This window comes from Lepisosteus platostomus, chromosome 17 (assembly GCF_059453375.1).
Source record: "Lepisosteus platostomus isolate fLepPlt1 chromosome 17, fLepPlt1.hap1, whole genome shotgun sequence".
Lineage (NCBI taxonomy): Eukaryota > Metazoa > Chordata > Actinopteri > Semionotiformes > Lepisosteidae > Lepisosteus > Lepisosteus platostomus.
In genome coordinates, this window is record NC_142627.1 from 7,075,830 (window position 1) to 7,098,819 (window position 22,990).

Sequence of the window (22,990 nt, forward strand, 5' to 3'; positions counted from 1 at the left end):
CAAGATATCTCACAAGACCAACAAAGAAAAATGTCTCATTTGTGATCTTGGTTCCAGTTTTAGTCAAATACATATAATATAAGTGTATCTTTACTTTCAGACTGACAGAAAGGTGTGGATTATAATGATCAACCCAGTCTTCCAAATCGGGGATGACTGTCACCAACTGACTACGTTCTCTAGTTGCTTTCCTGCTCTGGTCTCAATTACTTAAACTGCAATATAGTATCTGTAAAAATGACAGGACTTGCCTCTCCCTGATCTAAAGCCATCAGGTCCTCAGGGAATACAGAGACTGAATAACCTGCAATTAATCTATTGTAAGAACCTACAATTAAAGGCAGTTGGTCTAGTTCAGCTAATTATTTCACTTGGGTAGCTAAACCCACAAGTGGATTAAAAACCAGATGACACTGCATCCATAAGACTGGAACTGTGCACTGCTGCTGTAAGTGAACAGCACTTGGTGAGATAACTGCTTCTTTAGGTCAGGCCATCCTAATTCAAGGCCACTGGCATTAATTTTAATTCAGACTGCCAAAGTGCATTTTATTTAACAATTGGAGAAGTGAAATTCCCCTTAATATTCATACAAGATAGAATTTGGAGGCTATATTCAGAAAATACTAACACAGGAGGCGCTTCTGTTATTTAAGGTGAACAAAACTGGCAAATGTTCCAATGCTTTCATGTTTATAAAAACGTTTTTATATGCTGCGCCAGCCAAAAATGTGGAGGCATAATAAAGAAAGGATCATTCTTTTTCCCCCCAGTTTTATCCATGGATTACTAGTGTCTTTACACCCAAGAATAGATAGCAAGGTGAAAGAAGTGGTTTCCCCAGTAATGGCGACAGTGGTGACAGCCCAACATGTTCATCTTCCCATTGGAACAGCTCTCCTAGTGAACATAGTGTACTTCTGAATCTTGCACCGCTAATTCCCCTGAAAGTCCCTGAGACTGCGCCGAAGAGCAACACGCGCAGGTTCTCATGTTCTTCACCTGTTGTGGGAAAACCAAAGCGAGGGACATTGGGACAGTTCTTCACAAATTAGAGGAAGGTTTCCTTCCCCTGGGTTTCAATCCTGTCTTTCCAGCACAGTGCTCAGCCAACACCTGAACATACTGTAGGTGAAATATGTCCTTGAATAGTACACTGGTACCAGTAGGAAGTGGTCTGGGCTGACAGGCAGTCTTTGCACAAAGCCATTTTTTGCATTACACTCTGAATTCAGTCTGGCAGATTGGTCTGCTTAAGTTTGAAGACTCCAATGCATATACTCTACAACTTTATAAAAAAACTCATTTAAGTTTTATTTTATTTAAATGGGCTTCTCTGCTAAGAGGGTTTATTCATTACCCAGTGTGAAAAAAAAGCACCTAGGGTGGTTAAAATGATTTTAAAAACAGACTTGAGATAAGTTAGAAGGTCACAGACCTGCGGTATTTATACATTACTACTCCCATTCACTGTGGGCTTCTTACCAATATTGTGAGTGTAGGAGTGTGAAACTGCAAAAAAAGTAGCTGATTACTCATTCTCCGAGTCCATTTAACCATTGCTGGTGCGAATAACTACGATAAGGAGTTGCAGTCCGATATTATCTGAGCAGAAATTGCAGTTAAATACCAATTTCACGGCGTCAAGCTGTTTGATGCTCACAAGTAAGCCAGTGTCGCGCTGCGATCTTCAGAGCACTGGGAGCCGGAGCTGAAGACGGAGGAGGGACGAGCTTGCCAGACACCGCTGGAGGAAGATCAGTGCCAACTCTCAGAGAGTGTGCAAGACTAGGCCTTGCCAGATAAAGATGAAAGCACAATTATGCTTTAACATATGATACAACATAATATCCCATGGCTTGTACAATGATAAGGAATATTTAGTGGAAGGGGGAAACATGATATAGTTTAAGTTTACCACAGTGCATTTCTATAGGATAGTAAACCAAACCTAAACTAGCTCTTCTGCAAACCCTGTTCCACTGTTTGATTATGCATCAGATTAGCACACAGGAGACTACACTCTGGGGGCACGTTCAATACCTTTGCCCCATTTTTAAGCATCTCGGGGCCTCTGTCCGTGAGCCTGTTTTCCCAGTGCCATTAGACAAAGATCCTAGCACTCTTAGGTGAGCCGAGTTTTGCAGAAATGCACAACCTACTTTCAAAACAACTTGTGCACAGTTCATCAACATGTGACCTGTGTGAATAAATAACTATAGCAATATAATTTTTAGATTTACTGTACTGTATGTCTGTACATACAGTAATCCTACAATTAATCTGAAGATTGCCTTTACTATCTTATTTAAACAGCCAAACCACTCTGGCTCACAAGCACACTAGTATAGAGTGAGGAACTGAACCACACTGACACACAACTATGCAAAGGAAAAATATGTTTCTTCTTGTGTACCATATTTAATATCAGATTGTTCTAGGAAAAATTAAGTACAAAAATAAGTTTACAAGTTTAAATACCTCATTCACTTTGGGCACAATATCTTGCACAAGCAATTACAACAGTTAATGAGCCAGAGGCTTGATAATGTTCTCAATTTCCCACATCTGGATAAATGTCCCCTGAAGATTTATTCAGCTGCAAAGTCATCATGACCAAGGGACATCTGGTCCAGAGATCTTGTGGTTCTCTGTACAGCAAACTAATATAATCTTGCAAAACTTAAAAGCCAAACCTTTATGTGAACTCAATAACTCTATAAATACCGGGGATGTATTTTAGATTTTCGTCTCAGTAGAAGTGTATTTATCAAAGAAAATGGGAATACATTCATATCATTTACAACCTAAGTTATCTCTGAGGGCCAGGTGATAAAGTTCCCATCTCTCAGTATAGACTTAAGGAGCTCCATTTTGACTCAGAAAGGAGCAAACCTTTTCTTTTCTTAAAGATATTGATGGAGCTGTTAACCTACTTTTTTAAACTTTTTGCAGCACAGAATTAGTAAGAGTGTGCCAGGGTAGTTGATGCAGTGTCACTATATTGTAATGTCTGGAACATATCAGTGAGAATATTATGAAATCATCATTAGTACCAAAATCAAAAATATACGACATGTCGAGCATACACATTACAGCTCTAGACCGATCCCGGCCGCAGTGACAATTGTATCAAGTGAAAATATTTGCAGTCAAACAGCGTCATGTTCTTACATAAGATATTCCCACAGAAAACTTTCCGAGAAGCTCTGGCAGGTAAGGTACCGTACAGTACGTTCCATTAACGGAAAAGAGGAAATTGCAAAAAAAACTTGTTTTTGTGTGGCAAACAAAAAAAAAAGGCTCCCGTAGAGAACAAAGAATTAGCACGCTAGTTTCACAGCTCAGGTGGCTGAAGTACTGAAGCAACAAACTGTTCTTTTGAAAATGGATGAAATCCATCCATTCTCCAGGAGAACTGGTTTTCCAGGAGACAACTCAACTTTACCACCACAAAATACATGAAAAGATTATAAACACTGAAAGGTCATAAGACAGTTTTCGAAAAGACACTGCACATCATTAGTCACTGTGTGAACAACCAGTCATGTTGCCTTTTACTGCTTATCACTTTGACATCTTTATAGACTTATTGTTTTAAGGTGACATCATGAAAGCAAAAAAGAAAAAAAAAAGGTTTTCATACAAAGAGAACATTTTTATTCCTACTGATCACTATAAAAATTAATCACACCAGTTCTGCAATACACCATTTTTCCTGTGTTATGTATTTATGTGGTTTTCAGTGTGGTTTAGCTTGTCTGGTTTTTGCATATGCAGATAATCCCATTTGCTTCACCTTCTGTCTTTTTCACTTAGATGGGCTCAATCTTAAATTTACTAACTTAAAGTCTTTTAAAAACAGAACCATATACAGGATGACTAAATAGTTATTACGTCTTCTCCAGTGGTAATTCATCCTGCAACCTATAAATATGTCTTCATACATGTGGATTGTGCTTCTTTGCTTTATCTAAACGTCTTTAAAAAAATGCAATCATTTCAAGAATAGCATCTAAAAGGAGATTATAAAAAATTACGTAAGTACATATCAGAACTTATGGTTGTCAAGAGCTTGTTAAAGAAAACATTTAGTATATAATTGCTTCTAAGTGTTTGGTATTTCAGACTTTATTGCTTGCAGCACTTCATGATGCTCTGGGGTAACAGAAGAAAGTTCTTCTAGTGAGAGAGCTTCCTATTTCTTTAACACCTTTCCTAGCTCCTAGCTTACTAACTTGGGATGTGTTTTCAGAGAGCGTTTCTACCATTGCTCCATGCTGTCTGCACTCTCATGTTCCCCAAAATGTCAGATTTCCTACAGCCCTTCTGCTGAGCGCTGTACAAGTGAGATGTTGTCAGGTGAAAAGGCTAGCTAAGCACACGAAAGAGACTTGCAGCCTAGTTTTGTCTGTCCCCAAACCAGTAGCACACCCTAAAAATATTCCAAATCACTGCAATTTGTTGCACTGCAGAAAAATGTTTTTTTAAAATCTTTTTTGTTTGTTGTTGCTGCTCTGGAATGAAACTGGAAAGTGGGATGAGATCTGAACATTTCTAGAGATTTACAAACTAAGCCTAAGCATTACAAAATCGATCAAAAGTCCATTTATTTTACTTTTAAATATCTTCCAATCTGTGAACTTTCATTCCCGTTGAACCACAGTGGAGGCAAAGGGATATTTTCTGAAAATGCTATCTTCTTGCCCTGTAAAGGTCGTGATTTTCTCTCGTGTGAAACGGCCTGAAGGAAAATGTTATGTGGTGCTTGCAGCTCACTCTGCGTCAGCTCATTGAACTGTGTAACCACACTGTTTCACAATTTTAATATTACAATAAAAAGGAAGGTATAGGTGCTCTTTCAGGAATGATTCAGCTGTAATAGCTGTACACAGCAAAGTGGACATCACGTACAGCGGCTCCCTACAGTAAGTGAGGGAACACATTTGTTGTGACGGGCCTTACAATAAAAGTACAGACCTGCAGGAGCCAGAGCCCTGGCGATACAGGTATGATTAATAGATGTTTACAGTGCAGCCTTGTGCACTGGAACAATAGGCTCAGCTGACAAGCTGTCAAGTGGCACACTTCAGAATGACTCATGGCATTCTGAGGCAAGGTTTAAAATTAACCCCTGTTGCCACTCTCCCCCACATTACTATGATTACTGTTGAAACCTTGCACGGTCTGTTTTAAGAGTTAATAATTCATTAACTTTTGTCTGGCAAAACCTAGTATTTAAAAAGTAAGTGTAGAGAGGTAGATCACTTAAAAAATAAGGTGCATATAATCGCATGTTGCGTGAGAAGCTATATTTAGCAAGCTTTGGAGTACCAATAGCCTACTGTGGTCTCCAATCGGGTCGTTCCTGTAGGCTACCGATATTCACTCCAGGTTCTATAGGGTCGCTGCGACTTCAGCTTTCCCTTTCACTCTAGACTCTTCATGGCTTGATTAAAATTCACTGTTCACTTAATCCGTCTCTATAAGCACTATTACCAGGTCTTTACTGATTGAATACTATAAAACACGGACTGGTGACCCTCAAGCATCAGGAGTGAATATGACCACCAGAGGCCTGGTGTTCCCAAATCCTGGTCCTAATGGATTGATAGATGTTTCTATCCGACAGCTGAAATCTCAATTACTTATGAACACCACAGTAGACCTAACGACGGGACTAACGACGACTTTTACGAATATTAACTAGTTATGATTTTGAAATTAAAATGACTGAGAGAGTTCTGTCATTAGCCCATATTCTGCTACAAGTAATAAAACTTACTGACATGCCAACAGTTTCTGCTATGCATTTTAGGCAGCACAGTACATGTTATACTGTATTAGGATGAAAAAGGCAGGCAGAATGAACTCCTCTGAGCTACATTTGCAATATTGACGGAGAAACGCTGCAAGTTAGGGTCAGCAGACCTTAAGATGGGCAAATGTCTTCTCCTTCACAGAGGTAAGAGATGGGAAAGGAGGCAGTACAACAGGAAAAGCCTCATGTGTACTGCTAGTGTCCCTTCTTTTGCCCAGCCCGTCATGTCTGACACTAGAACATGGGCAATATGGTCACATTTGGTGGCAGCTTGCTCGCAGTTCAGAATTGGACCCGACAACAAGATTTCTGTATAAGCCTGAGGAGATACTGAGTCAGAAAGCAATTCAGCATTTCGCTACAACATCATCAAAAAATCATGTGATGGAGAATCAGTGCAAGTAATTTCTGGATGAACCGAAGCAATTAATTAGTCAACAATTCATACAAAAGATTTAAGTATCCTCAGTATTAAAGACTATGGACGTGCATATGGACCAAGAGACATTTGATACATGAAATGATTCAGCAGATGTCAACAGCAGGGATGATTGGTATACAGTCACAGCCCTCAAAATGCCCAGCATGATAACCAGTTTCATTGTCCAATTAGGGTCCAGAAAAAGAAAATGGATTAAAAAAGGGAAAAGTACAAAACTTCTCAGCATCTGAAACTGGAGAATTCTCAATTGCTGTTCAATGGGTCCCCTGCCACAGTCGGCCTCTGCCTTCACAGAAATGCTACAGCTAATTATGAAATTGTTCGCAGTCAGCACAGTTCTCTGCAGGCAGACAGTGTTACAGCTCCCAGACGGGGATACGCCCAGACATGTTCTGCTCAAGCTTTCACATTTGCTACTCTTTGTCCACTGAAATGTAAACACAGCCCTGCGTTCTGTGCCAGCCCGATTAGACTGTTCTGTCGCACAGACACTTGAGACTCCAAAGTCACAGAAGATGCCAGCATTTCCTTTGACTTCTGTTCTCCTGACAGCTTACATTATTGTTTATTTGATGTTGCCTTTGGAATGGTTTTCACATGAGCGTCTTTTTTTAATTTTTAAAAGTGAACCCAATATAAAAGCAGATCGGCTGTATAAAGAAGGGAATTCCAGTGATAGTTTAACAGAAGCACAAATGTGTCACTCACATGCATAGGAAAGATTATGGGGGAAACATTGTCAATGCAAACTATGCATTTCCTGTAGGACGAACAGTGAAAGCCAAATGGTATTGAAGTGAAAGTAATTATTTTCTCCATTTTTGTAAGTGCTATCTAAAGGGATACTGATTAAAGATTTGTCTGCTACTGAAAATGTTTCTCTGTAGTCATTTCACCATCACAACCTTTGGAACCTTCTGTGTGGAGTTTGGATGCTCTCCCATGATTTCTTTAACATGAGAAATGTGGTGTTCTTGGTAAACAAAACTCTATCTGGCACAATCAATTTCCACTGTGCATTAATTTGTCTAAACTTTGGATGTTGTCTCGAACACACTGCTTCAGAATGATGAGTAAAACCCAGCAGCTTCCTCCATGTTGGAGCTGATGACATCCGGAGTACACACATTAAGGCACTGGGACCGAAGAGCCCAAGTGTTGGATTATGAAGAATAAATTTGTGTGAATTAAAGGAACCAAAGATGAAAAGAGAATAATGAACGACGACAACAAACAACACTTTTACAGGATGATTTTAGGGAATGCCGAGTAAATTGCAGGATGTTCAGACCATCTGGAAGGTCACACATAAAGAGGAAGCTGTTTTGTTCAAGTCATTTAAGTTCTCTGTGCCGATTGTACTCATAACAAACCCACACAAATACAACACCCTTCTCCCCCCAAAAGAGACTGCTTAGAATAGCCAACCAAACCTACACATTGTTGGGAGGTGAACACTGGACACTGGTGAAAACCAAGGTGACAATAAATTTGAACCCTGAACCCTTGGACAGTTGAGAAAATTACAATTTAGACAAAATCACTTTTCAAGAAATTGTCTTGCAATTGTGCAGGTGAGAATAAAATAGATCTAAGACAAATTATAAACCCTTCTCTGTGTTTCAAGATTAAAACTGCCCTGAAATTTTCTTCACATTATGGAACAAATAAAAGTTTGTTTTCTTGTGGGAATCTCATTTTGTTTTAAAAGGTGAGTAAAGCTCAGTGGCAGACTCGTTTATGGTTTGGTTTCACAATGTTCACAGACGAGAGGAAACAGCCTTCTCTTGGTCTGAAGAGAACTGCTCCATTTCAAGAGTGAGCCAAAGGCATTATTCCCTTAACATTCTCAAGTCACAGATTTATCTTTGATCCATGTAAACCCTGGCATATGCAGTATTTCGAAGGTAAGTCCACATTTCTAAGATAATTAATGTGCAGCTTTACGAGCAATCTTTTTAAATACTCTTTAAAAAAAAATTTCTATTCATTTTTAAATTTTATGTAATGTTATATGACAGCTTGAGGTGAGAGGCATGGTGCTGGATAAATAACATTAAGTTGATTGAATACTATACAGTCCACATCAAAACTTTCCATATCTTAGGCCTTTTATTTGATACATATACTGGGTGGTGTTAAAACTGAAATAAATTAGAATAAGATCCAAGAACACTCTCAGTACATCTATTTAAACACATTATTTTTTTATTTACTTGTCCTTATTTTTTATAATAGCGGACAGACAGCACACTTTCACCCACTGTGTCTGAGGAAGTCACTATGTCCTTGAATTGTATTTTTAAGCGTGTCTGTTTCCTCTAGGGCAGGGGTCCCCAGTCCTGGCCTGAGCTCGTTACCATCCAGCCCAGCTCAATTACCCAGCCGTTGCCTCAATTAAAATCTAAATTGTTTATGAACTTATTTCATTTATAGTATGAAATGCAATAGTTGAAAGGCCAACTACACCATGTTTAATAACTGGAAACAGTCAAGTGCATCAAATTCAACCCATTACCGAGTCAGTGAAGGGCTCGGTGGTGTAACAGAGCTTGGCTGGAACAGAACCCAGTAGGTACTGTACGTATGTGGGCCTACAGAACCAGGACTTACTGAGGAATTTCACCATATTTACTACCTGGGCTGAATTTTTACCTGAAGGAAAAGAGAAACTTAAAACACAACAGGCCTAAAAGGGGCCATAACAAAGCTTCTCTCGGAATTACTCCAGGTAACATTTTACACATTCTCTCTCGTGTTGCCTAGAATATCAAATGACCTTAGATCAGAATTACAAGAAAAAAATAACAACACAACTCCCCTAAATATGTGGAATGTAAACATCATTGCAATCGTGCTTTTCAAATGCAATGCCTTCAGTTTTGAACAAGGAATTTCTCCTTCATTCAATTCTCTTTGAATTACCAGTTCTAGATAAATTGGAATAACCTCTTAAATTTCAGTTCCATTCTCACTCTGAGGAGTGATTCAGTATATTCAGTCCTTACCACAATTCCTACAGAGTTTTCCATCTCCTATTCTCCCCATTTTTCTACATTTGTAGGAAACATTTTAAAAGAGCCACTCCACGTGTCATGACACCACAGTGCATATAACAGCAAACTTCATTTTTGCCCCTTTACAGAGCAGCTTTCACCTTTCTGCCAAGCTGTACTTTCTATGCCTATTGCGCAAGAGAAACTTGTCATTTTCGGTGCTTTTCAGAACAGGAGTCAGCTCGCCACGTCAGGTTAAAGAGTTAAGGAACTAAAACACATGGTGACTAATGAGGATAGGAAAGTACCTTGCTCGTGAACCTTGTTCATTTACCCTCAGGCCAAAGACAGAGGTCTGACTTCTTATCACTCTTTCGAGACTGACTCAAGTGAGAGACGGATACAACATGGAGGTCATCACTAACCTGAAAGGGGCTGTCAGCACGTGACAGCTGACCTTCAAAACCCCTGTCCTTATCGGGACATTTTCTTTCTTTCATTTTCCAAAATGCCAAGATTCTTATACTGATAAATGGACAGTTACTGTTAAGTAATGTAACTTCTATCTCCCACAGTAAGTTGCCAATAAATATGACCTGCTTTCCTCAGACCAGGGCTCTTAAAGGTAAACATCCAGGTGGATGCTGCACATTGGTGGTGGTGGAGGGGAGTCCCCATTACCTGTAAAGCGCTTTGAGTGGAGTGTCCAGAATAGCACTATATAAGTGTAAGCAATTATTATTATTATTACTACTACAAACTTCCAAGACTTCTAACAGACTGTTGTTTTGGTAAGGTCACGTCTCTAAAAGCAATAAGATAAAATTCCTGCCTCTACAGAGCAACTTTAAATGAAAACACCAAACTACAAATTTTGAGCATGCGATCTACATTTTTATTTGTATTTGGAGGAATGGAGTTAAATCTGTAATTCCTGCCAATTTCAAGTTACCCCTCAGAGTAAGTGACTGCATCGGTGTGCAAGTGGCATAAGAACACAGAGGAAGAAGGAAACACTCTGGAACCTTCTTCTCCAGTGGCTCGAATGTGGACCTCCCTGAAGAAGGCCTCACAGTCAACACTGTCCTTTCACTTTTTAGCATGAAAGCATGACCTTTGAGTCTCTTACTTTTTCACCACTCAGCTACCTTCATTGACCTAATCAACCAGCTTAATCAGACATCTATACTATAATTACTGACAGTCTCCAAAACCTGACACTTTCTAAAAAACTGTGTATTGATCAAGCCTACAGCAGCGACTTAAAACAACTGTAGGCCTCCATACTTGCAGTGTGATTTTTGAATGGATAAGAATTGTGCCACCAGAGACGCGAGAGGAACAAAACCCAGAAATAGCTGTGCCCCTTAAGGGGCTGAAGACTAAAATGCCCTGCTATCTTCAAACATTTTAAATTAAACCTTATAACATTACATTTAAACAAAGTAAGGAATTTGCAGTCAAGTAAATCCACTTAGTCAAATTTACCAATGACAAATGCTTCAGAAAAGCTCTTTGGCAAAAGGTACATGATAGTAGATGGTGCTGCAGGCTTGATGTGATGCACTCACTGTTCATCTGGAAGGCAATGACATGCATTTTCCATTACCTCAAAAACAAAGTCACACCGTGACTTCTGTGGTTACTGTCAGCGATGTATTTCACTAAATAATAAAAACTAAAACCGTATATCCTCCCCCTTCCTGTAAACAGCTATTTCATAAAACTGCAGAAAATAAAATTGAAGCCTCCTCTCTGTCCTGTACAAAGCAAGCGTTCCTGATTCAGCCCGACACTGCTAGAAGGTCAGGTACTGCCAACATATCTTTCTTCTACAGGTTTCGTTTATTTAAAGATTTGAATAGTTTGCTTCTGGATGTTCAATTACAGCATCCGAAACACACTCCCATCACAGCAAATTCTCAATTACGCAGAAGTAGGTGGAGAATCGCTGGTTCTCCCTGCACAAAAAGTGATGCACCTCTTCAGCAGTTGATCATGAATAAAATATCCAGCTGGGTTTACAGTACATATGCTGTTGACTGTTGAAGAACTGGAAAAAATTAAAACTGTTCAGACAGCAGTTACAAAACAATGATTTCAAAGCATACTCTTCCACAATTCAGAAAAGGAAGAAATGTTTATGCAGAACATAAAAACCTTTATTAATTGATAGTTGATAGATGATTAATTCTCCATAAATTCTCGTAACATTATACAGTAAATTATACTATCAATTCTTATAACAAATTTACTCCATACATTTTTGTAATCTATGCTTCTAATTTGCACATAGATTAGATAAGCAAGTGGGATATTTTCCACTCTGACCTTTTACAGAGAACATTGTTTCCTTTGGACGTGCCGTTATGCCAACTGTCTGGCACAGGTGCTGCCAAGCTGAACGACTCGATGGGAGAGATAACTGGCCTGCAGGATCAGCTCATCACGATGCATCCCAAGTTATCAGTCCTCCTCTGTTCCCCAACACTGCTTGGCGCTGCTGCAAAACAAGTCTAAAGCTATGTGCAGCTCCTGCCTGAAGAGTTCGGAAAGACTGTGGATGATAAGCGTCCACTCCATTTTGCATAAACAATGCAAGGTTGTTCTACAATAATGAAGACAAATGACACTCGGTACTTTCTTTCACTGTAATTCCAGAAATACAGCAAAAGGAAGTTCACGTGTGCCTGTAACCAAAGGCACATCCGAATAACCGACTTCCAATGTCAATGAAGTCATTCTGAAGAATTGGAGATCTTCTAGTTTAAATAAATCCAACCATGATCGTGAAAGGTATTTATTTGCTTTCAGGTTGCCGTAATATACTGAATAAATCTTTGGAACAGTTCATATACTCATTTCTTCATTTATAATCATAATGATTAATTATATTATCTAAGGTGACAACCACGTACGTGGGAAACAGGCTTTTGTTAGTGAATATCACAGCAGCGGTTTGTGACTTGTGAGCAATACTGAAAAACAGAATAACCCACACTATATGGAGGAAAGGCCCCTACATTCAAGTCATCATAGCAAACAGTGAGGGTTTAAGTGCATGAGTGCTGAGTACTGGGCACCAAAACTTCCGTCATTTGAAATTTGTGCAACATTCTCTGAACATCTTATTCATAGCAAAACAAAAAAAACATTACACAATCCCTACTCACTGCGGCATTTCAGTAGAACATGGAATTTTACATGTAAAATAGTGTACAGCCATTACAACAGCAGTTTCCTATGGTCTTTGGCACCACATGGAATTTATATTTTAAGGGAATATTTATACCATAGATTTAATTTATATTATATAAAATCTTACATAATACTATTCTATACAACATTTTATTTAATGAATATAAATATAATATTAATATTTTTAAGGGAAAGGGGATGAATACCTCTGACACAGCATATTCAAACTGCACTGGTAGTTCTTTCTAAAGAAACCTTCATTCATTTCTTCTTGAAACGTCAAGCAGGAATTAACTAAACAAGAAAGTCTGGAAAATCAAATCAACCACGCCTTTTAATTGATGGAGGGACTGATTAACCTTTGGGAAAGGTTATTATAGGTTCCACGGTCATTTATCCCTCTGCCTGGGCAGTATGTTCGGACACCTCATTTCATGTGGGGTTGTGAAATGCCCTGAATCATCCTAAGGCTTCCTGTTGTGAGCACATGAGGAAGTTTTCAGGAATTTTCCAATTGGGATGCACTGCTTGACACATACAAGCAGGAAACCAAAAACATGACTTTGGCAGGAAAGCAGAACAGAGGCTGTTCCTGTTCCCAGAGGCTTTGTAGGATACAGTACATCTCTCTGAAGGCAAAAAGACTGATTCAATTTTAAAGTATGTTTAAGCACATGGGAGAGGAGAGACGATCTACTCCACTGCAGTCTCCATTCTCTGAGAACATAAGTGCATCTCAGGCGAGAGCTGCTGGTTTGGTGTCGTTCTACGGTTGTCAGCGGGAGACAAAGACTCGCTCTGCCGACACGGTCCATTACCTGCCTAATGCAACCGACAGCACCACCTGCGAGCTCCAGCAAGGCCCGATTGAGAATGTCGTGTAGGAGTTTAATCGCTACATTGTGGAGCCGAAACAGCAGCTCTCGCATACATTTTGGGGCTTAAGAAATTGTTCTACAGCAACAGGCTGAAGGAACTGAATATCTTTAGACTTGAACAGAGAAAAGTATCCTCCACGGCAATGACAAAAAAAAAATCAACAGTGTTCTTCTTCAGTATCAAGAGTGAAAGGAATCAATTGGAAGACAGTTATGGGAACGTCTTGGACATGGACTTACATCTGTGAACACGAGGAGGAGAGGACGGGGCCGGAACCTGTACGGGTATTCTCTCAACCAGCTGCTGGATGTGGTTCCCGGCTCAGTAAGCTACTAATGCCCAAGTGAGTTCGACAGGCAGAAAAGGTACAAGTGAGAGGAGGCCATGTTGAATCTTCTATTCTGCTCTCCAACCCCCCTAGAAAACTTTCTTAATGCAGCCAGTACTGAAAAAAAAATGCAGATAATTACACGTCATCGAAGCCATAAAAGGTGGTTTCTGCAGCCATCTTTCAAGACGGACATCTCTGAATAAAAAAAAAAGTTAAACGAGTCCAGTTTTGTGAAGTTGGCATTTACCTAAATGTGTTACATTACTCCATGTTAGGCCAAAAAAATAAGGCTCATTTCCACGATCTTGCGGATGTAAAAACTCATCTATAGCAGCTGGACTGGACTGAAGGGAAAAGCTCAAAACAGTCCCAGTAATGAGAAACAGATGAGCAACCCTCCTTATTCAGGGAAGGCTGCACTCATACACACTGAGCCCAACGTCTTGTTACTATAATCTCACACCACTTTCGCTTGTCAGTTGGTTTTGGGTTCCTCACAATTCTCCATTGGAATTGCAGAACGCACACAAAAAAAAAGAGGCTGCGTCATTTCTATTGGAGACTTGCAGGGCTCCGGTCGTGCAGAAACACAGAACCTGCCATATACTGCATTGCCAATATAAGGTAACAGGTTTAACAACACAGCATTACACAAGCCTGCAAGTACTGAGTCTATCTGGGTGCAGCCCCAGTCCTCTTTACGGTAACCAATGCAAACAAAAACATTACTGAAAAAGTCCCTTGATCAATATTTTACAGTCTGTTTTTGTAGTCAAGGCTCCTCAGCCTCACTGTTCTAGTACAGGTTAAAGTCCCAAGAATGTTCAGTACCAGAATTACCAGTTATTCCCACAGGCTGTAAACAGCACATTCCATCACAAGGGAAGATAAAGGAATTCATGACATAAACAGTAAATAAAAGCACATGGCCTAAAGGAAATGTGCTAGAAAGTTCAGGTGAATAGTGCAAGGAACAACTAATCTACCGCACTCATCAGTTCAAACTACACGAGACCTATAATAATAACGAGATTCTGAAAGAGAGCTGTCGTACAGTGCAGTCTGTAAGAATTTGGACAGTGACACCATTTTTGTTGTTTTGGATCTGTACTCCAGCACATTGGATTTGAAATTAAACAATGACTATGAGGTTAAAGTGCAGAATGTCAACTTTTATTCAAGGGGATTTACATCTATATTGGCTGAACCATATAGGATTCAGCCCTTTTTATACATACAGTAGTCCCTCCATTTAAGAGGACCAAAAGTAATCAGACACATAAAACATGTTAATCTGTACTCCAGATAAAACAACAAAAGTTGTGTCATTCTCCAAATGCTTAGGACTACACCGTTATCATGTGAGGTTTTAAATCAAGACATTAACAAAATAAAGCCCACCAGAACTGAATATCTGAGAAGGACCCCTGTCAAGGGTCTGTTTTCCTTTTGGATACACAAAATATTTATAATTCTGCAAATCTAAACATTTGAGAGCATCACATTTGTAAATCATTTTCCTAAATAGGACAAAAGACAACTAGATTTCGTGGAGAAATCTAAAACTGATGATGACTTTCTGCAATCTCCAAAGCATTGAAGACACAGGTAGGAAATGATACTTCATCAGTATCAGAGCACATCAGCAAGGGAAACCAATCCAAACGCACAGTGCTAACCAGGGAAGATCTCATAGACTATAGACACACACAACACAAGATGCTACAGAACTCAGACAGCTTCCCACTACATCCCCTCTCCCAGAGGCTTAGTCCAATTCTCATTATCACAAGATGACAAATATAAGGCAATAACATACTTAATGACAGTGTTTTGCATTAACTCACCTGGCTGAGGAAATGACAGTTCTAGTTTTTAGTTCAGGGCTGACAACCCCCCCCTCACTTGAACTAGGAATGAACCAGGGAGGCAGCAGCGGGGGTGAAGATGGGGTGGAAGGATGTGTTAGAAAAGATGTGCACAACGGGGCTCAGTGGGTGACATTTGCATGTAAAATAGCGGACGGATGAGACTAAAACTTCACCTCCTCCACAGATTATGTTTAACAACCCCATATCAGCTCTTGCCAAACTGCTGGCATCCTGGTGCAAACAAATAAATTACATTTGAGCAGTCTTACAAGGAGTTTTGAGACACTAAGCTTTGATCATCTGCTCTCTCAAAAACGCTGACTCTTCAAGGTTAGTTTATATCCTGGCACATTTGTTTTTACAGATGGCTCTGAAAGTGTTATTTTAGCAGCTATAAAGACACAGTACTGGCTTGGGCACCCCTAAAGCTTTCTTTCAGAGCTTGTTAGCAGGATTAATAATTTGCCAGTCATGGTGACAAACCTTGTTTTAGGAGTGATGTCTGTGACCCTGTCACTGAAAGCGCAAGTTACGGGCTTTTAATTTGGTTATTATCTGTGCTTAACGCTGCTTCCTCTATGTCAGAGTTAAACCGCAGCATGCTAGTCCTTCTTCTTTAGCATTATGTAAACCAGCAGGCCTTGTTCTGTGGTTTAACAACTCCTGGGGTCTATGTCAAGACAATAAATCATTTTTATTTGTGAACGGCACTAAATCAGTGAAAGACTATTGAGTTAACAGCAGCACAGCCTGCTTGAAAAAGAATAATTAAAAGAGCCCGAGTTAATTAAGTTATTCTCCAAATATATCCACTTTTTAAAAAGTTTGATTTAATGGTCACAGATGCAGAATTACACATCATGACAAGATGCTGAATTATGAACTCCCTTACAATTGCTTTCAGGAGAATGGAAATAGGAAGGCTGTGCCTGGATACTGAGGTACACCTTTTCAGTTCTCATTCTCAGCCTCAGGGATAGCACAGCAGTCCCGTCTGTGGGATTTCTTGAACACACAATGAAAATGTGCTGCACAGGAAGTAAAATGAGAGAAGAACAGTCGTCTAATACAAGACATTTCAAGGGTTGGGGTGTAATATCTGAAAGAGCACCAGTGCCCCAAATACATTTTCAAGAACGGGTTTCAGACTAAAGAAGGTTTCAAGTTCCAAAACCAGCTTCCAGGAGATCAAAGGCAGTGAAAGAATTAGCACTATGAATTTAAAATCCTGTTGAATGATCTAGATCCCCTTTTTGTCATCTATATCACCCAGTCTTAATAATTGCATTGTATTGAAAACATTTGGGGGTTACAGTTTGATACACTGATGGAAAACAAATCCCCGTTTTTCATCGGAAGCGTTTGAAATTATCCGCTGTCCCGTCACCCAAATGCACACCAACGCCTGATCCGGATGGAGGGAATTCGGCAGCAGCGATGAGCTCCCGAAGGAATGAAACTACAGGAAGCAAGGGTCATAACTTGCATTAGATTTGTAGCGTCGTGTTTCTTTAACTGATAAAGTTTCACGTTTGCAAAAAAAAAAACCCCACCGCTTTGCCAAATGTTGTTTAGAGCAAAGCGAGTCCCTCCTGAAAACGGGTTTTGTGAAGTACTGTAAGTGAAAGCAAACGGACGCAGGACAAGCTGTATAGAGGAATGCGCCTGCAGCTTTGGGGAATTTTTTCTAGTTTTATTTTGGCACACAGTAAAAGGACAAACATGAGAGGTAAAATGCTGTTGAAGCGCCATCCTTTCTAGATTAAGAAAAAAAAAAGAAGCCCGATAAATATTGATAATTAACTCCATACCTTGTAAACTACCTCGTGTTCCTTCCCAGGATGAACTAACTAACCAAATTTAGTTTGGTTCACGCGCTGGAGTGCCGACCACCTGTCTGTATTAACCGATAGGTCGTTACAGCTGTAGAGACAGAGGCGGATGAGGATGCAGAAAACTCCAAGGGAGAGAGTGAGGTCTGCTATGGTATTGAGCATTTTTAAGGAAAGTGGCGTCGGGGAGGGTAGCAGAGGTGCACGGTAAAAGGTTCACTGACTCCCGAATCTCCGTTAAAATACTCCATTGACTACCACAAATGCTGATCTGAAGGACAAGTGCAATTGGTTGCAAAGAAAATGGTCTAAAATGTCGCAAGGGCACAGGCAATGTTTTAGTGAAGTGCAGTGTTCCTCAGGAAATGTTTCAGTTCTCCTCTGACACTCTGCAGACCTGCTCCTCATGAGCCCTGCCGCGTCTCTCACACTCGTCAGAGCTCCTCTGCACTTGTTATGGAAACTACAAAGCGCTTTGACTTCAAAAACAATGATACATGAAAGGTTATAAAGCAGCACACCTTGCGCAGCAGAGTTTCCTGAACACAGCAGTCGACATACGCAGCTTTCCAAAAAGACGAGAGCAGCCACACTCTTCGACATTACGGCAGACATCGTCCCCACCTGCACCGGGCTCCGATAGCCAGTCAGAAAAGGAGTTTGGGCTTTCCTTGGTCTAAAGGTGGAAATGACGTGATAGTGCATTTAAAACTGAGAACAGGAGAGAATTATTTATCCAAAATGTTAAAGACAACGCAGAGTAAGATACCCAGCCATGTTTTTGAAGCCAATACAAGGCTTCTTTCAAGATATAGTTGGATGAAGATCCTAGGATCAATTAACAGCTATCAAATGGACTTGATGGGCTGAATAGGCACCTCTCATTTGCAACCTTTTTTGTATTCTTATAATCCTAAAAAAGTCCATTTTCCTCTCAGTGTAGGATATTTTTGAGCCAGGAACTGTTTCCAGAGCAGCACCATTGATTTTAACCACACTTGCCCACAGCAGTCACAGTGAGCTCTTACTATTGTATTGAATTATTTTGCCAAAACATCACTTGATTTAATCCTTGGCTTTTTATTACTACCCCCCACAGCCTCTAGAAGACGTAAGTGATGCGTCATCGTGAACTACTAACTCTTTCTGTCAAGCAGTCTCTTCAAGCTTAGCACTTCCATTTGTGTTTGCGATACCTACTGTACAGTATGTGCAATACACTGCGCTTATCTACATGAAATGCCATCTGCCAGGAGCTAGACCAATCTTGAACTTGGTACGCAAGTCTTTTTGAATTTCTTTTGCAACGTGTGCAACATTTTGCTAGTTCTCCCAGTTGGGCATCACCTGAGAACATGACTGGTTTACCAGATTCTAGAGCATTGATCTAAAGCAGGAAGAGCAGTAAACCCAATACAGATCCCATCTTACCTGGTTTTCCTGCTCCTAATCCACGTACTTGCATGGATCGAATTCCTTGAATGCCTACCACTCGCAATTTGAGAATTCTTTATGGGAAACAGTATCAAACATTTTCCCCAAGAAATTAAGTTTACCATATATATTCTGATTACTGTATATCCATTACTGCCGTTGCTTGTTTGTAGGACAAACAATATACCAAAGCAAGACCCATCTCTTCTATATCCATGTTTACTATACCTTGCAAGCACATTGCCAGATGATGCTCTAGTTTTGTTCCAACTACTGTTATAAGATTATTGTTATTATTAATAATGCTAACAGTATATACCACTTTACTGGACACTCCACTCCACTCCAATGCTTTGCAGATAATGGGGAGTCCCCTCCACCACCACCAATGTGCAGCCCCAACCTGTATGATGCATCAGCAGCCAAAGTTCACCAGTACTCTCCCCCCACACCAGCTTTCGGTAGGAAGGAGGACAGAAATAATGATGCCAGATCACAGATGGGGATTATTAGGAGCCTCGATTGTAGAAGCCAAGGGGAAATGTGGACAAGAAACCAGTTTATACCCCTACTCTTTCTGGATTTTTACTGAACACAGACAGTCAGGACCTCGGTTTAATGTCTCATCAACAGGACGGCTCCTTTTTCTATTGTTACTAAGAATTTCAGTTTAGGTGGATGGTGTTCTGGCATTGACCAACGGGACAGCATTCAGTTTTTCCTGGCCCCTGTAGGGTGGTGGAGGAATTATTGTAAAACCACAGCAGGAGGGTGCCCTTAAAAATAACCTAGATACAGACCATTCCTTCACTAGCAGAGAAATTTAGAATACAACTGAAGTGATGCAACAGAATAGGAAGCAATATCATCGAGATATTTTAGCAAGAATAGTGGTCATGATATTCAATGTTGGAGACCATGCACCCTTAGAAAGTTCTTTTTAAAAAGGGGTGTAGTTAAAAAGGTTAAAAGAGCAACACCACACAGACAGCGAGAGGAGGCACAGTGGTCTCCCGGCACCTGGCAGAATTGCGTCTCATTCGTCACCGGAGGAAGAAATTTGCAATCAATTTGTAAACCACAATATCCTTAATGCAGTACCTCTGTGGTAGGGGCCCAAAAAGGGAAGGAGTGTGACTGAAGCAGAGAGAGCCATGTGTGCGTGTTTTAGAGAGGAGAGAAAAAAGGAGAACAATACAGCCAGGACTTGAGAAGGCCTTGCGGGGGAGGAGGGGGCAGGTCTTCAAAAATTGGCCACAAAACAAGTCAACACTTGAGACTGAGGATCAGCACTCTGCCTCCTCAAGAGCTCGGCTGCGGTTTGTTCCAGTTGAGCCCCCAGTGACAGGACTGGAGTCATTAAACGGTCGCTGGACGCGTTCAGTTCAATGGCAGCAACTGGCAGATTTACGAAGCGTTCATTTTTCCTTTATTGGAAATTTGAGAAAAAAAAACAAACAGGAGCGACTTCGGAGGCTGGCTGGATCGCGCCGTTCCGCGCCGGAGCGGGACCTACAGCAGCCGGGGTGCTGCCAACCCCTGCCGCCGCCCCGCTGGGAGACACGGCGCTCGACAGCGGATCCCTCGTGGAATTCCAGGCTCTTACTGGGCTGGCGCCACTCTGTACGGGCTACCAAAAATGAGAGGAGGAGGAAAGAAAAAAAAACACACTCGACATTCAGGAAAAAATGGTTTTGTGTGATTTAGTGGTGGTAAACCTCCAGCGTTGCCTTTGGTTTTGGAGCCGCTTGCGGAGGCCTGGACAATGGGTCACGTGCACAACCATTCTGGTTTCAACACCCCCAGGAGTCCACCCAGTACCTTAGCTGTTCTTGGAGTCCGGAGAAGCACATGCCTTCCTGGAGGCTTCCCAGAGCTGTGGGCTTGGAACCCGCAGGGATCCAGGAAAGCCTGCCAAGGGTCCAGGCACAATGGCCTTTCTAACAAGGAGCGGGGTGTTCGGAAACGCCACAGAAGGGTGGACGCGTTTCACATGGGATAACTTTTCCGTCAAAGAACGCAGTTAGGAATGCTCAGTGAGGAGTGGGGCTCGGGAAAATGTGGCCGAGGTCTTAAGGGCCAACCACCTGGTGGAAGGAGCTGGAGGTTAGGGCCCCTGTGCAGAACGAGGGGTCAGTTAAAAGGAAAGCTCCGAAAGTGGACACAGAGCGGAGGAAGGAAGGGTTTGGAAAGAGGAATGCAGGGGCGGGAGAAACAACGTGGTATTTTTGTTTTGATAGCATTTCGAGAAAGTGACGTCGGAGAGGATCACAGATTGGAGAAGCAGAGGTGAAGGAGAATTCGACTGCCATCCTCACTCCCAAACATCGCCGGAATGCTCAGTCCGGGCTGCCATCATCTGCTTTCACCTTCCCTTCATATGGAAATTGCCAATCTTGTCCCTTTCCGCTTGTAAAGGACAAACTCTGAGCAAGTGAATGACCTTGTCTAAAGCCCAGCGCTCAGTTTGGTTTGAAACACAAAGGGAAGGTGAAATATATTCTATGAGACATTTAACATGCTGTGGGTTTTGACAGGCAGCAGTGTGAAGAGGTATTTGGTGCCTGTTCCTGGCCTGGAACATGTGTCTTCGCACAGCACTCAGAATAAATCTGCAACATGCCCAAATGTGTAAAAGGACAACAAAGGGTGATTCTAAATTGTAATAAAAACACCAGAGTTCAGACCATATTGCACATTTCAGGCCAAGTCCTTTCCATTAATTAACAGTTTTCTGCAGATGAATCTTCAGATTGAAAGTGATAGTTCAGAATCTAAAGAGACTCCGTTAATACTGGAATTTACCCTCACCTCAGGACAAAAAGGATTATATGTATTTACGTATTAATGAGGTCATCCTGATAAGCACTGAACAGTAACTAGTTGAGCCTGGAATTTATATTTATCTGAACATGTTTGTGCCAAGTTATGGAAGGCACAGTACTTTCCACATCTCTTCTGCACATAACTTTAACAGAAGTCATAAGGTCATGAAAGACAGCTAGTTTCTCTCTCACACACACACACACACACACAAGAGTTCTGTTACTGGGAGGGAGGTGGGGAATTTTAGAAACAAGTAAATTACAATTTCATTTAAAAAGAAACTATTTAGGGTCAACTGCTTGGGGTACCAGCATTTGTAAATTTGTAAAGAGATGTATAATATAATTGTAGGATTCTGTACTGCTTGCATAACTCCTCAACACAGTTAACTAAGACAAAAAGCACATGCCAATTGATTATAACAGGTTGGGACAGCTCCAGTCTCCAAAACCAGCAGACCCCAGATTCGTCCATCCTCTTCCAACCTTAATATGACATCCAAATAATGAGTTGAATTTCCTCTTTTTAGTTGTTTATTAGTCACTAATAGAGAAAATACTTATGTCACTAGCTCTTCACTATATCACAGGCATTTTAGATTTAGTATTTTTATTATATTTAAAAAAGCTGTCAAAAACATCCAGAAGGCTTTGGACAGAACAAAATTGAAAACAATGTTGAAATATATAATATATGAAAGGGTATACAGAATCCATTTGAGCTCTGGTACCAAAGGTAAGAATGATTGGTTTTTAACCCCAAACATTTAAATTAAAATCTTTAATTGCTTTCACAAGAAAGATATGAAAATCCACATAGCACTGTGACACACTGCGATCAGGAGAGTGAAAAGGAAGTTTTTTGTAACTGAAATTGTTTGCAACTTGAAATTCTGAAGGACTTTCCCTCAAGTTGCACCCTTCAACAGACAGACTGGGAGAATTCCTCAGAGCCGAAACTTACAGTTAAAATAAGCCCTCAAATTGTGAATCACTGTAACAAGTCAATCAGGTTTCAGACCAAATAAATTACAACAAAAATATTACAAACGCTTAAACATTATGAAAGAAAAAGACTCACCACCTGATATTGAGCAAGTAGCAACTGCAGGACTTCTCTCCCTGAGACGGTTAACCAAACTAGCAGATATCAGAAACACCTGTAGAACCCCTTATTGGACCCTTCAAACTGCCCACCCCCTCCCTGCTGGTAGTGAAAGAAAGCAGTGGTGACCGAATAGGGTCATGGTGCAGCAGGTGCTCTAAATCTGGAAAACTAGGAATTAAAATGGTAATTGATCCAATGAACCCTGAGGTGGGTCAACCTAACTCAGTGGTTCTCAGCCTTGGTTCTAAAAGAC

General features: G+C 40.7%; 2 long non-coding RNA genes across 3 annotated transcripts in view; one reads left to right on the forward strand and one right to left on the reverse strand.

Annotated features, from left to right (window-relative positions):
• The window catches only part of LOC148646023 (uncharacterized), a 95,876-nt gene extending 88,739 nt beyond the window's left edge, over positions 1-7,137 (forward strand). The window contains exon 7 of the long non-coding RNA XR_015927874.1: positions 101-7,137. This is a non-coding gene — a long non-coding RNA (uncharacterized LOC148646023). The remainder of the gene's footprint in view (positions 1-100) is intronic.
• Positions 7,138-8,378: 1,241 nt separating this feature from the next.
• LOC148646024 (uncharacterized) lies at positions 8,379-18,031 on the reverse strand. 2 transcript variants are annotated; one of them, XR_015927936.1, is made up of 3 exons: positions 17,892-18,031; positions 13,576-13,781; positions 8,379-11,798 (listed from the first exon to the last, which is right to left on the reverse strand). It is a non-coding gene; the product is annotated as an uncharacterized LOC148646024 (long non-coding RNA). The 2 variants fall into 2 exon arrangements; XR_015927935.1 differs by having other exon boundaries at positions 8,379-11,312; positions 11,591-13,781.
• Between the last annotated feature and the right edge of the window lie 4,959 nt (positions 18,032-22,990).